The sequence below is a fragment of the Danio rerio genome, chromosome 7 (genome assembly GCF_049306965.1).
Source record: "Danio rerio strain Tuebingen ecotype United States chromosome 7, GRCz12tu, whole genome shotgun sequence".
Lineage (NCBI taxonomy): Eukaryota > Metazoa > Chordata > Actinopteri > Cypriniformes > Danionidae > Danio > Danio rerio.
Window position 1 is genome coordinate 11,402,890 of NC_133182.1, and position 16,683 is coordinate 11,419,572.

General features: G+C 36.6%; 1 protein-coding gene and 1 long non-coding RNA gene across 10 annotated transcripts in view; one reads left to right on the plus strand and one right to left on the minus strand.

The window, feature by feature from the left end:
• cemip (cell migration inducing hyaluronidase 1) overlaps positions 1-16,683 on the plus strand; it is a 1,140,081-nt gene that overhangs the window by 440,572 nt on the left and 682,826 nt on the right. The window lies entirely within an intron of this gene.
• The window catches only part of LOC141375309 (uncharacterized), an 89,362-nt gene that overhangs the window by 8,108 nt on the left and 64,571 nt on the right, over positions 1-16,683 (minus strand). For 2 of the 9 annotated variants that reach the window (XR_012383157.1, XR_012383156.1), the window contains exon 4: positions 7,563-7,644. The exons of the other annotated variants lie outside the window; for them this stretch is intronic. This is a non-coding gene — a long non-coding RNA (uncharacterized lncRNA). The remainder of the gene's footprint in view (positions 1-7,562; positions 7,645-16,683) is intronic. 9 annotated transcript variants of the gene reach the window in all.

Here is a 16,683-nt window from a genome sequence, read left to right on the forward strand (position 1 = left end):
TCTCCCTAAGGGTAACTGTACAATGTGAAAAGTAACAGACCCAGTACCGAGCCTTGAGGTATTGCATAATGAACTTGTGATTATGATTCTATGACACAATGATTTAAGGCAGATTTGAGTGCAACATGTGCCTAATGTGACTATTAAGTGTACTGTTTATTAATATTATTCCATAGTCTATTTAAATTCTTGATCCTGATTGGCTATAACTTGTCAAAACTGATGAAAATTCGGTCAAATATTGAGCTCCAAAGACCTAAACTAGTCTTAACCTGTCTATAACTTGAGCACAGAGATGCTTTGTTAATAACTGCTCAAATCTCTAAATGTTTACACAGAGGCTTAGATCCAACCTGATATAAAGAGTTGAAGGCAAAACTATTAGCCCTCCTGTGAGATTGTATTCTATATCAAATAATTTCGCAAGAGATGTTTAAATAATACAGCAGCTTCTACCTGTTTTTGAAGGCAAAGCATTTCAAGAATGAAGGGAAGAAATAAAATAGCCTTGAGTGCATGGTGTGGTAACTGGAGTGTGATAAGTGTACAATGTGAAAAGCAACGTACTCAGTACCGAGCCTTGTGGTACTCCACAATGAACTTGTGATCAAACATGGCAATAAGTTCACCGTACTCAAACAGTTCCCAATAGAGAACCATTTGGGATCACCATTTGGCAACATAGATGACAAATATGCAACAGTTGCAAGAAGCTAAAGCTATCCAAGATCTCTAAAAATGTTTCCAGCATCTTATGATTGTATGATGCTAAAAATGAAGGCAGATTTGAGTGCAACATGTATGTAGCTAATAAAGTGGCTGGTAAGAGTGTTAAATATTATTATTCAATAGTCTATTTAAGTTCTTGAATTTGATTTGCTATAATTTGTCCTTACTGATAAAAATTTGGTCAAATCGTGAGCTGCAAAGAGCAAAACTGGTTTTAACCTGTCTATAACTTGAGCACAGAGATGCTTTGTTAATAAGTGCTCATATAAAAGCTCATATCCTAAATGTTGCACAGTGGCTTACATCTAATCTGATATACAGTATAGGCCCAGTTCCAATTCTACCCCTTAGCCCTTCCCTTTACCCTTACTCCTCGTTTTGCGCATTTACGTCAAGGGGTAGGGGTGTCCCAATTCTCTTTAGCTTAGAGGCATAGAGATAAGGGGAAGGGGTGAATATCCCTTCGATCAAGGATTTTTCAGGACCACACTCAAAACCAAGGGGTAAGAAAATTTCCCACAATACACCAGCCACACCGGCAGGATAGCTGCACCAGGAAGTAAGGAGATCCACAAATTAGTATTTTGTGTCATTATTATGAATTTTTATGACAAAAAGCAAATGTTTTAATATATTCATAACTGCGTTTGTGTTTTAACGCCATGGTTTTAAAAAAAAAATTGCGATCTATAATCCATAATCATAACTCCTGTATAACAGTTCCACAACATTCTGACACTCGATGACACTTGAATACCCTGTCAGAAAAGTCTAGTTGCTGGGAATGAGCATTTTACAGTGTCTGCTATAATGTTAATGCTGTTGTTTACATAGATCAATATGGCCACTGTGTTAAATACACAGTACAGTTACAATCTTATTGCCAATTTGGATCATTATAATAACATAATATATGCCTTCAATGATTTCCTGAAGATAAATAGCCTACCAAAAAAATAGCACAACTTGAAATCACCACAGCAGTCGCGATCATTTGATCTCATATGAAGTATTAAATCGCGATGACATATGATGTCGTGTGCAGGTACTGTAGTGCTGGTAATTTTGGGTGTAAATTTTGAAGCCCTTCCCCTTCACCCTCGGTTGTAAGGGCCAAGGGGAAGGGAAAGGGGTAGGGGTACGAAAATAGAATTTGAATTGGGCCATAAAGTCAAAAATAGCCCTCCTGTGAAATTTGCTTTATTTAACAAATATTTCGCAAGCAATGTTTACATCACACAGCAACTTCTACCTATTTTAAATGCAAAACATTTAAAAAATGAAGGAAAGAAAAAAATGAAGACAATAGCCTTGAGTGCATCTGTGTTGTAATTAATTTTTGTAGTAAGTGTACAATGTGTAAAGCAATGTACCTAGTACCAAGCCTTGCGGTACTCCATAATAGACTTGTGATTAAACACAACAACAGGTTCACCGTACTCAGTTTCCACAATCACCTGATAAAAAAAAGAGAACTAAAAGAGCACCTTTTGGCAGCATAGATGACAAATATGCAGCAACACTATGAAGTCGATATTAATCTGAGATCTCTAAAAATGTTTCCAGCATCTTATGATTCTTTGACAGAGTGAATTAAGGCACATTTGAGTGCTAGTGGCTAGTAAGTGTACTGTTTAATATTATTATTCCATGTCAAACCCAACGGTCCAACTTCGTCCAACCCACTCCGAGCTGCGATTGAACCGGCGACTCTTCAGATGGGAGTCGGTTGCTCTAACAAGGAGGCTAAAGACCATGGCCTCTAGTGTCTGTCGCTAAAGCACCTTTGGAGGTCAGAGGAGTGAGGTTTACCTGCACAGCACTTCATTAGCTGGCCTATTTTACACATAATCTTTTGAAATTCTTGATCCTGATTGGCTATAACATGCCAAAAGCTTGACCACAGAATAAGCAGGATAATCAATAGTTTGCTGCACGTTTAATTATTCTAAATCTATTTATTTAACCCTAAATTTAAACTCTGCCACCAAAACAAGAATTTACAAGACTGGAGTGGTAGAACCGACACTTATTGTATGTAGTTTCAAATGAAATCATTACTCCAGTCATTATTGCTTTTATTACTATTACCATTAATAATAATAATATTAATAATAACAACAATAATTAATATTAGAGTGATTTCCGAAGGAACATGTCTGTAGAACAGTCTAAAGACTAGATTAATCTTTAAATCACTGGAATAAATAAATAAATAAATTAATTCATTTTCTTGTCGACTTAGTCCCTTTATTAATCCGGGGTCGCCACAGCAGAATGAACCGTCAACTTATCCAGCAAGTTTTTACGCAGTGGATGCCCTTCCAGCCGCAACCCATCTCTGGGAAACGTCCACACACACATTCACACACACACTCATATACTACGGACAATTTTAGCCTACCCAATTCACCTGTACCGCATGTCTTGGGACTGGGGGGGAAACCAGAGCACCCGGAGGAAACCCACATGAAGGCAGGGAGAACATGCAAACTCCACACAGAAACACCAACTGAGCCGAGGTTCGAACCAGCGACCTTCTTGCTGTGAGGCGACAGCACTACCTACTGCACCACTGCATTACTGGAATAAATTATTAAATGAAATTCTAAACTACTTTTGAACAGTTATTTTACTGTGCAATAACGTTTCACAAATTTACTATTTGTACTGTAAATTTTGATTAAATAAATGCAGCCTTGGTGAGCAGGAGAAGCTTATTTTAAAACATTTAAAAATCCTACTGACCCCAAACTTTTGACCAGTACTGTAATTCAGGTCTGAAGATGTTAAATTTACCAGCTTTTAAATGTAAAATTTCCTCGATATTTCCATAACTGTGGCCACTTTTTAACGATCTATTAATTTCCTGAAATAATTCTCAAGGATAACATATATTTTTTTGATGTAACACCAACATTTCAGGGTCATGGGAAACCTTATTTTTTAGGAAATGTAGTGCTTTTTTACATCTGGAAAGATCTGGGTATAAAAATCTACCCAATGATTTCTAAAAGCGTCAGCTGCGCAGGTCATGGAAACTCACAAGGTGCGTAAGTGCTGTTATATGAAGGTGAATCATGAGGAAAGGATATGCTGTCCTGTGCCATATGTTAGTTTGACATCTGCCCTGAATATTCAGCGTAAACCACCCTGAAATCCCACGAGCTGGAGAGGCAGACAGAGTTTGGCAGCGATTCAAACAGAGCTGAAATTCCTCATCTTTCCCCTTTGGCTGACCTTGAATCCATGTATTTGTGTTTTTTTTTTTTTTTTTGTATTCTTCCCTCTCATAGGTGTACGATTTATTTGACTATCAACTGTTTTATTCATTTATTTTTTCATTTTCCATCAGCTTAGTCCCTTATTTATTAAGAGTCGCCACAGCGGAATGAACCACCAACTTATCCAGCATGTTTTACGCAGCGGATGCCCTTCCAGCCGCAACCCAGCATTGTCGTATTCACTCACTCACTCACTCACTCACTCACTCACTCACTCACTCACTCACTCACTCACTCACTCACTCACTCACACACACACACACACACACACACACACACACACACACACACACACACACACACACACACACACACACACACACACACACACACACACACACACACACACAAACACACACACACACACACACACACACACACACACACTACATCCAATTTAGTTTATTCAATTCACCTAAAGCGCATGTCTTTGGACTGTGGGGGATACAGGAGCACCCAGAGGAAACCCACACCAACACGAGAACAACATACAAACTCCACACAGAAACACCAACTGGCTCAGCTGAGACTCAAACCTGTGACCTTCTTGCTGTGAGGCGACAATGCTAACCACTGAGCCACCAATCGCTTTATTCCTCAGCATTATATTCATCCCTCATACTGCTTTAAACAGAATGCTCAGTGAAACAGCACAGCAGACCTAGTTATTGTCTCTTTTGCAGGTCTAAAGGTTAGACGACGCGGCTCCTCATTGTCCTAAAATAAAGCCACAGCACCTGGGAGGATGACAGCAGAGAAACCCTTCCTGACATTGTCTGTGTGCCGTCATTGTCTGATGAAGCCTGGGAACAAAGTTATTTCCCTGCCAAAGGCCAGACACGCAGCAGGCTGCCAAACATACAGTCCCATTAGGTGTGTTTGCTTTTGTCAGATGAGCCGAGGTGATACTCACAGGCAGTGCTAAAGATGTGTTGTACATTTCTGACTCGACTAAATCATAAAAATACCATAATATGTTTGCAGATATTTAAGAAACAAAACTATAAAATACACAAGATTCTTCACTTCTGAATGGTAAAAAAGTATAAATAATGAAATATATATATAAAAATACGAATTGTTTAAATTGTTGTTAGAAGTATGTTATTCAAATAACATGAGTATGTTTCATTTAATATATAAGTGTATTTTTGCTATACTAAATCAATGGTTGCTAGGGTATTATGGGAGGTTGCTAGGATAACTTACTTGATTTCACTAATTTAAAAGCCTTTCAAATGTAAACTATTGTAAGTAATATTATTATTGGAAATACATGTAATAATACAAATTTAATTATATTTCAATTGCTAGGGTATGTATATACAGTTAAAGTCAGAATATTTAGCCCTGCTGTTTATTTATTTCCACCAATTTATGTTTAACGAAGAAAATTTTTTTCAAAATAGTTTTAATAACTCATTTCTAATAACTGATTTATTTTATCTTTGCCATGATGACAGTAAATAATATTTGACTAGATATTTTTCAAAACACTTCTATACAGTTATAGTGACATTGAAAGGCTTAATTAGGTTAATTATGGTAACTAGGCAGGTTAGGGTAATTAGGCAAGTTATTATATAATGATGGTTTGTTCTGTAGACTATCGAGAAAAATATATCTTAAAAGGCCTAATAATATTGACCTTAAAATGGTGTTTAAAAATTAAAAACTCCTTTTATTCTAGCCGAAATAAAACAAATAAGACTTTCTCCAGAAGAAAAAAAATATTATCAGACATACTGTGAAAATTTCCTTGCTCTGGTAAACATCATTTGGGAAAAAAAAAAAAGAAAAGAAAAAAAAATCAAGGGGAGCTAATAATTCTGACTTCAACTGTGTGTGTATGTATATATATATATATATATATATATATATATATATATATATATATATATATATATACACATACACTCACTGGTCACTTTATTAGGTACACCTGCCCAACTGCTCATTAATGCAAATTTCTAATCAGCCAGTCACATTGCAGCAACTCAATGCATTTAGGCATGTAGACATGGTCAAGACGATCTGCTGCAGTTCTCTGAGGGTACAAATGCCTTGTTGATGCCAGAAGTCATGGCCAGACTGGTTTGAGACTGATCTGAGCTGATACAAAGGCAATAGTAACTCAAATAACCACTCGTTACAACCAAGATATGCAAAAGAGCATGTCTGAACACACAACACATTGAACCTTGAAACGGATGGGCTACAGCAGCAGAAGATCACACCGGGTGCCACTCCTGTCAGCTAAGAACAGTAAACTAAGGGCCTACTCACACTATGCTATCCGAACCGTGCTCAGGCCCGTTTCCCTGATCGTTTGAGAAGTGTGAGTGCGCTGAATCGGGCTCAGGCACGGTTCACTTGGGCTTTGGTGTAAAGCCCGAAACTGAAAGCGAGACGTGACTTTAAGAGACTAATTCATATGGATTTATTAATCATTCTTACCGTTCAATGAACGCAAACTGCCCTAGATTATTAAAGACGCAAACCTCTCACTGCACGACAGCTGCGCACCTTCAGCAGCCCTCCTGATTTCTACAGCAGCAGCAGCACAAGGGCTTTATGATTGTTTATGAGTCTGTTCGGGGAAATATCTAACTGCGTGTCACCGCATCCCTAAGAACTGTTTGGCGAAATATTTAACTGCATGTCACTGCAATTCAAACGACTGAAGCGATATAACTAGAGAAATCTCCTCTGTGCTGAGCAAGAGTGTTTACTGAACAGCGCAGCAGCGATGACGTAAGCGTGCCCAGGCCCGATTGCAGTGTGAGTGCGGGCCGTCGGGGGAGACGGGAGCGGGGACAAGCGTGCTTTGGCCCGATTCGAGGAAAATGTACATAGTGTGAGTACGGCCTAAGGCTATAATACACACAGGCTCACCAAAACTGGACAATAGAAGATTGGAGAATCGTTGCCTGGTCTGATGAGTCTCAATTTCTGCTGCTACATTCGGAAGGTCGGGTCAGAATTTGGTGTCAACATCATGAAAGCATGGATCCATCCTGCCTTGTATCAGTGATTCAGGCTTTTGGTGGTGGTGGTGTAGTGGTGTGGGGGATATTTTCTTGGCACACTTTGGGCCCATTCGTACTAACTGAGCATCGTGTCAACGCCACAGCGTACCTGAGTATTGTTGCTGACTATGTCCATCCCTTTATGACCACAGTGTACCCATCTTCTGATGTCAATAAGGAGCAATGTTCATATATATATATATATAGTTGCTAGGAAAAATTCACATTGTTACTATTACTAATAAAAATGTATTCAAGTAATTTCTGCTCATACGACTAAATTTAAAGCTAAAGCACATACACATTTATTGTTTTGATGTTTGAATGAGCCATCTTTAACACATCCATTATGATTTGGTTCAATTTTCATTTCTGCCACACGGATGGTTCAAAAACTAAGTGAAACACCACTCAGCAGCTTCTATCTATTTCAAGGCAAAACATTTAATGGATGAAGGGAGGAAAAAAACAGAGAAGAAAATAGCCTTGAGTGCATCTGGGTGGTAATCCATCTTCGTACCTTCCCATTTGCTAATATGAACCAGTGCTGAGAGGATCCTATGGGAGCATTCCGCGAAAATGACATCATCCTCTGCGACTGCCTGCACGCAGAACAAATGATAAATAATGTGTTTACTCTCTCTCGCTTACACACACACACACGCACACACACATAAATAACGCTTCTTCCAAGGAGACAAAACTACCACAAAACTACTACAGTCTACTACAGCTGAAACATTAACACACACACACACACACACACACACACACACACACACACACACACACACACACACACACACACACACACACACACACACACACACACACAGACACAGACACAATGAGAGTGTTTTGGCAGGTGCAAGAGGAATCCCAAAGTGTGATCCCAAAGATCTGAGGTCAGAACATCACACTTAATGATTTGCTACTAGTCAGGGTTTTCACTTTTCTTACTGCACTTACTTTATCAACAACCAGAACATTTTAATCTACAAGTTTTAATGCTTTGATGCAAAAAAAAAAAAACTCTTCTTTTGATTAGTCCCTGCTTTATCAGGGGGTTGCCACAAAAAAAAAACAGCAACAACAAACAAACATAAACAAAACAGAAACAAATAACACAAACAGAAACACAACAACTAAACAAACAAGACAAAACACAAACATTACAACAAAACAAACAGGTCAAAAGCTAAACAGAAAGCTAAACAAAACACTCACTCTCCTTCTGATTAGTCCTTGCTTTATGAGGGGTTGCCACAAAACAACAAAACAAACAAGATAAAACAAAAACAAACTAATAAAAAAAAACATAAAAAAGAAGCGCAACAACAAAACAAACACAGTGGCGCAGTGGTTAGCACGGCCACCTCACAGCAAGAAGGTCGCTGGTTCGAGTCCCGGCTGGGTCAGTAGGCATTTCTATTTGGGGTTTGCATGTTCTCCCCATGTTCGTGTGGGTTTCCTCCACAGTCCAAAAACATGCGCTATAGGTAAATTGTATGAACTAAATTGGCCGTAGTGCATGAGTTTGTGAGCGTGTATGGGTGTTCCCCAGTGTTGAGTTCGGCATGCTGGATAAGTTAGCGGTTCATTCCGCTGTGGTGACCTCTGATTAATAAAAGGACTAAGCCAAAAAAAAATGAATGAATGAAAACAAACAACTGATAAACAAAAGAAAAACAAAACACTCACTCTCCTTCTGATTAGTCCTTGCTTTATCAGGGGGTTGCCACAAAAAACAACAACAAAACAAACAAAAAAACACAGCAACAACAAACAAGACAAAACAAGACATAAACAAAACAAAAACAAATAACACAAACAAGACTACAACAAAAGAGTCATATATATATATATATAAATTACCAACAAAACAAACAAAAAACACAACATCAAAACAAACAAGACTGAACAAGAAAAAACAAAACAGAAAAACACAAAACAAAAAAACAAAACAATCACTCCCTCTCCTGATTAGTCCTTGCTTTATCAGAAGTTTATATTGGATCTTTGTCCTATCCAATTAATCTATAGGCCTACTGATCACAACCCTCTCATCTTTATTCATAAAATTCTAACCTACGTTTGATGAGATAGGCTTTGTTTGTCCAAGCCTTTAACTTGGAAATAAAACATGTTGCTGGTAAAGATAATGTGCTGGCCGATGCAATGTCACGTATTACCATATGGTGATGGGTGGTGTTTTATTTATGTATTATTTTGGTTTCGTTTACCAGTCACCATTTAAGAGGTGGAGGTGTTGCGTGTGGCGTTTACTCCTGCTCATAATTATTACTTTTAATTGATCTTGTTTGTCTTTGTCCCTTTTTAGTTTTCTATTGGTTGATTTGGTGGCGTCAGGCCTTTAAAACGAATGAAAGCGAACTTCTCGCGATCCCTCATTACTCCACGCCACCACAGTTTTGACAGCTTTATTGTTGTGTTTTCCTTTATGCTTTCCTTTTGATATTTGTTTGGTGTGGGGAGCTCCAACCTGCTTTAGGTTTGTTTGGTTGTTGTTTATTATGTTGTTGGGCTCCCCATCTCTGGTCATTTTTTGGATTGTTTTGCTGGTTATGTTATGTTAATAAATAATTTAGCTGGAGCACTTTGGCTGTTGTTTATTTATGTTACGTTGTCTTTGGGTCACGAGTCGTATTTAGGTTAGGGACCGTAACACAGGGGTCGCAACAAAAAACAACAACAACAAAACAAACAAAAAACAACAAAAGAAATTAATCAAAACAGGACAAAAATCAAACAAAATAGAATCGCTACAACAAAACCAACAAGACAAAAACAAAACAAAAAGCTAAACAAAACACTCACCCTCCTTCTGATTATTCCTTGCTTTATGAGGGGTTGCAACAAAAAACAACAACAAAATAAACAAAAAAAACAAAACAACAACAAAAGAAATGAGACAAAACGCTACAAAAACAAAACAAAAGAAGAAGAAAACAAATACAAAAAACAATTTGAAAACAAAAACAAAACACGCAATCACTTTCCTGTTTAGTCCTTGCAAAACAAACAAACAAACAAACAAAAAGATAAAGATAGCTGTGATAAAAAAACAACAACATAAAGATAGCTGTACAAGTGTGTGTTTGTTGATATTGTTTAAAAGTAATCCATGCAGCAGTGCTGTTGCTGTAGGAGGGCATTGGTGTGTGTGTGTGTGTGTGTGTGTGTGTGTGTGTGTGTGTGTGTGTGTGTGTGTGTGTGTGTGTGTGTTCCTCCAGTAGGCCAGCCAAAGTACAATGTCTTCCTATTGGCTCTGTATTCTCCTTTCCCTGTTTTAGGTGGAGTCCATTTCCACATACACACAAACACACATTCATACATACATAGACACACACACACACACCCTTCTTTTTTTTTTGCTCTGATAATAGTCACTATAAAAAAAAGACTACAACACTTCCATATCAGAATTGTTTTGAATCCGGCCGTATTGCATATTTCAAAAATTAATTAAATAATTAATTAATTGATTGATTGATTAAATAATTAATTTTAACTAAATAAGCTAAGTTGGCCATAGTGTATGAGTGTGTGTGAACGAGTATGTATGTATGTTTTCCAGTACTGGGTTTCAGCTGGAAGGGCATCCACTGCGCAAAACATATGCTGAATACGTTGGTGGTTATGCAGTGACAATCTCGGATGATTAAGGGGAATAAGCTGAAAGAAAATGAATGAATGAAAAATGTTGGGAACTGCTCACCATTAACCTCCATAGTATTTGTTTTACCTACTATGGAGGTCAATGGTTACAAGTTTCTAACATTTTTCAAAACATCTTCTTTTATGTTCAACATAAAAATGGAAACTTCTAAAGGTTTAGAACCACTTTAAGGAGTGTAAATAGTGAGTTTGTTACTTTTTTGGGGTGAACTATCCCCTTAAAGGTCACCAGATGGCGGTATGAGGCTGTGAATGTTGTTGATGTGGCATGAAGCAGATTTATAAAGATAAATATATAATATCTGTCAGCAGAGGGCGACACTGTCAATCAATCAGTTACATCAGTAACGAGTTCACCTCTGTTAAGCTCGCCTTAAAACCATGTAATAATGAAAAGACCCTATGAGATTTCACAGAAAATGAGGACTGGAAGACCCACTGAAAAACGATTTATTGGATTTATTAAATGTTTTTAAGGTAGCCTAATTGTTTGGAGGCTGTTTATATGGGCTGAATTTTCATTCATTCATTCATTCATTCATTCATTCATCCATCCATTTTCTTTTCAGCTTAGTCCCTTTATTAACCTGTGGTCGCCACAGCGCAATGAACCGCCAACTTACCCAGCATATGGGAAACATTCATACTCACTCATTCACACGCATACACGACGGACATTTTTAGCTTACCCAATTTACATATAGCACATGTCAATTAGATACATTTACTTTGTAGCAAATAAAGTTCTTGAAATTTTTTTTATAACTAAACATTTAAGTTGCAGATTTAAAAAATTACTGAAATACATTTTACAATAAAATATTACTTCAGGCTATGTCAACATTTTTTCCATTTAATTTAATTATTTTGAATATTTTTATATAAGAATGACTTTTATTACAATACCATTTTATTTTTGTTTTTTAATTACACTACTTAAACGGTAACACTTTAATTTAAGTATCAATTTAACTAGTGGGTTATTACTAGGCCCACACAGAATCTGCACGCGCAGAAATCCGCAGATTTTTTTTTTAGTTATGATACTGCCAAAATCATTCCGCATAAATCCACATACAGTTGAAGTCAGAATTATAAGCCCCCTTTGAATTTTTTTTCTTTTAAAAATTTTTCCCAAATGATGTTTAACAGATGAAATTTTCACAGTATGTCTGATAATATTGTTTCTTCTGGAGAAAGTCTTATTTGTTTTATTTCGGCTAGAATAAAAGCAGTTTTATTTTATTTTTTAAACTCCATTGCAAGGTCAAAATTATTAGCCCCTTTAAGCTATATCCGATAGTTAGGGCCAGACAGAATCTGCAGACATTTCTTGCTCTTTCTGCAGAGAATTTTGTAAAAAATCTGCAGATTTATTTTAGGAGTATCATAACTAAAAACTTAATAAATGAAATCAACAAATAATACATTTTTAATTTGTATTTAATGATTACAATGAAAATCTAATTAGATCCACTCATTTGGTAAACAAATCAAGTCTCTCATATAATATCTCTACTAAAAGTCAGAACATATTACATTCCAAACTGTTTTGTAAATAAATCATATGAACATTTCAATATTAATAATATTTTATCACAATAATATTAGTGAAATTCATTTGAAAAGTGAAAAAAATATAAATTTACACACATTGGCACAATTAAATACATAGACTCAGCGATGGACTAAAAATCTGCGGAAATGCGTGCGCAGATTCCGTGTGGGCCTACCGATAGTCCACTTTAAGCTGAATACTAGTATCTTGAAAATATCTAGTGAAATATTATTTACTGTCATCATGGCAAAGATAAAATAAATCAGTTATGAGAAATGAGATATTAAAACTATTATTATTAGAAATGTGTTAAAAACATCTGCTCTCCTTTAAACAGAAATTGGGGAAAATAAACATTGGAGCTAAAAATTCTGACTTCAACTGTATTTTTTAAAAGATTCTCCAGAGAAATAGCAAAAAATGCCAGCAGATTCTGTCTGTCCCTAGTTATTAATATCCATATTATTAGGATATTGGTTGTTTAATAATACTAAAGTCTACATTCTGAATGATCTTATTGTACATTCCTAATTCTTCTAATACTAAAACCCAGCTGCTACCTTAAAAACTATTATTACGCAGCAGTGTAGGAGTTAGAGGTAAAAAAAAAAAATAATTAAAATTTAAAAAATGAAAAACATGGTTAACAGTTGAATATTAAATAGTAATAAATACTGAATATATTATTAGTACTATTAGTACTCCATAATCTATGGAAAATTCTTCATCTGTAGCTTGATTTTGCTTTGTGTTTTAATTAAGTGTGGAGTATTTATTTATAAGATACTCTAAAGTGACAAAAAACGGAGTTTATAATAACACAATGACAGGTTTATTAGGAGGCAAGCGAGAGAAGAGAAAAAAAGGCAGAAAATGTGCAAGTGCTATTTTATTTTTACTTGATCAGAACATACCCTCACGCCAAAATTATTCATACCCCTGGAAAATTCTGACTTAAAGTTTTCATTTAAACGTAAATAAAAGCTGAGAAATATACAGTTGAAGTCAGAATTATTTGCCCCCCCGTTTATTTTTTCCCTAATTTCTGTTTAAAGGAGAGAAGATTTATCCAACACATTTCTAACCATAATAGTTTTAATAACTCATTTCTAATAACTGATTTATTTTATCTTTGCCATGATGACAGTAAATAATATTTGACTAGATATTTTTCAAGACACTTCTATACAGCTTAAAGTGACATTTAAAGGCTTAACTAGGTTAATTAGGTTAATTAGGCAGGTTAGGGTAATTAGGCAAGTTACTGTATAATGATGGTTTGTTCTGTAGACTATCAAACAAAAAAAATAGCATAAAGGGGCTAATAATTTTGACCTCAAATAGTTTCTAAAAAATTAAAAACTGCTTTTATTCTAACCAAAATAAAACAAATCAGACATTTTACAGAAGAAAATATATTATCAGACATACTGTAAAAATTTCCTTGCTCTGTTAAAAATTATTTGGGAAAATTTTTAAAAAGAAAAAAAAAATCAAAGGGGGGCTAATAATTCTGACTTCAACTGTATGTAATTTTTCCTAAAATTATGCCTCTTGTAAATTGTCTTATTATCTTTTAGGTAAAAAAAATAATTAAATCAGAAATAATAGGGGTATGAATAATTTCGGGATTGACTGTCGGTATGCATAGCACACCTTACTAGTACTGGCTTGGACCCCCTTTTGCCTTCAGAACAGCCTTAATCCTTCGTGACATAGATTCAACAAGGTACTAGAAATATTCCTCAGAGACTTTCGGCATGATAGCATCACGCAGTTGCTGCAGATTTGTCGGCTGCACATCTATGATGAAAATCTCCTGTTCCACCACATTCCAAAGGTGCTCTATTGGATTGAGTTCTGGTGACTTTGGAGGCCATCTGAGTACAGTGAACTCATTGTCTTGTTCAAGAAACCAGTCTGAGATGATTCGCGCTTTATGGCATGGTGCTTTATCCTGCTAAAAGTAGCCATCAGAAGATGGGTACACTGTGGTCATAAAGGGATAGACAGCATCAGCAACAATACTCTGGTAGGCTGTGGTGTTGACACAATGCTTAAATGTTACTAATGAGCCCAAAGTGTGCCAAGAAAATATCCCCCACACCATTACTCCACCACCACCAGCCTGAAATATTGATACAAGGCAGGATAGATCCATGCTTTCATGTTAATGAGGCCAAATTTTGATGACTACCATCTGAATGTCACGACTCATCAGACCAGGCAACGTTTTCTAGCTTCTATTGTCCAATTTTGGAGAGACTGTGTGAATTGTAGCCTCAGATTCCTGTTCTTAGGTGACAGGAGTGGCACCCAGTGTGGTCTTCTGCTGCTGTAGCCCTACCACCTCAAGGTTGGACATGTTGTGCGTTCAGAGATGCTCTTCTGCAGACCTCGATTGTAACGAGTGGTTAATTGAGTTACTGTTGCCTTTCTATCAGCTCAAGCAAATCTGGCCATTCTCCTCTAACCTCTGGCATAAACAAGGCATTTGCGCCCACAGAACTCCCACTCACTAGATATTTTCTCTTTTTTAAACCATTCTCTGTAAACCCTAGATATGGTTGTGCATCAAAATGCCAGTAGATCAGCAGTTTCTGAATTACTTAGACCAGCCCGTCTGGCACCAACAACCATGCACTTAAATCACCTTTCTTTCCCATTCTGATGCTCGGTTTGAACTGCAGCAAACTGCTCGTCATGACCATGCAAGTGTGCCGCAAGCCTGCGTTTGAGTGAAGGTCTTGGCCGTTAGATCGCCCCCTGGGGGCTGGCTGCAGTACAAGTCATAAAGCCCGCCTCCTCCGTGTTAATGAAGGAGACTTGAGCCCAAATAAAAAAATTATTACACTTGCAATAAAATGTCCCGAAAGATGGTTCTGGTCGATTAAGGCACTGGTTATTGTGCTGAAATAGGTGCAGATCCTCATTTTTGTAAACAGTTTGTTTTTAGCAGTAATTTAATGCTGGGCGTGTCATCGTGATTGACAGCTGTGATTGACAGTTTCTCAAAGCAGCGCGTCTGAGCTTCGGCAGGAGACTGAAGTGTTATTACTCGATTTCTGTGTTATTTTACCATGACAAAATGAGTTCAGCAGTAAACTACAGTTTCTGACATACATGATCCTGGTGGAACACTGTTTATTCGCTAAGGTCAGGGCTTTTTTCGGGCTTTATTAGTTTGCTGATACACGCCTAGCCACCCAGATGGCAAAATACACTCGGACCAGTTCGGCTAGATTCTCGCCTGCCGGAGACTTATCCCTCAGAGCTCAGACTGACTACCTCTGCTGGACCTACTCCGGATACCTGGACTCAAAGCCCGATTCCAGCCCGAGTCAATCGAGTCAAATGCGGTGGCCGAGCGAGCGGGCGCTGCCGCATGCGAGCCGGAATCAGCCCGCGACGCCGCGAGTAGGTTATGCGCTGCGACCCGGAGCTGGCGCGATTAAATATATAAAACCCTCATATTTGTTAACGTTATTACATCCATTTGTGTTGATATGACAGCAAACGCATGCTGAGAAGTTCGGGGGGCGTGGTTGATTTTACATAAAGCGTTTGGTTGGAAGCTCGACTCCGCTCATTTTCGCAGCTCCTCCTCTGGCTCCATCAGACAGTCCTTCTGCGCATGTCAAGGCTCCAATTTCAGCAGTCTTTTGCGACAGTTTGTGCCCGTCAAGCAGGCGTTTTGCCCTTAAGGCGTTCAATGGGAAAAGGGGCTGTCGCGTCGTCCATATTTTTTACAGTCATTGTGACCATGTCTACATGCCTAAATGCATTGAGTTGCTAAAATGGGATTGGTTGATTAGAAATTTGCGATAACCTTGCGTCAACTTAATTGTGTACCTAATAAAGTGTTAAATATATATATATATATATATATATATATATATATATATATATATATATATATATATTTACTAGTTATATATATATAGTATATATATTATATTTAGTTATATTTACTAGTATATATATTTACTATATATATATATATATATATATATATATATATATATATATATATATATATATATATATATATATATATATATATATATATATATAGTTGAAGACAATATTATTACTTTTTCAAATATTTGCCAAGTAAAAACACATTTTTAAACAATAGTTCTAATAACTGATTTCTTATAACGAATCCGACAGCACATTATATTTTACAAGTTACTCTTTAAGATACAAGTATTGAGCTTAAAGTGCAAATTAAATACTTAAGTTAAATAAGGTTAAATACAGAGAAAAATATTATTACTCTCCTATTTTCACTTTCTTTTTAAATTAGTATTTACCTTAACTTTATCAGAACTGATCGAACCCAAATTTATTGACTCACAATGATCATGTAAACCAGCATTTA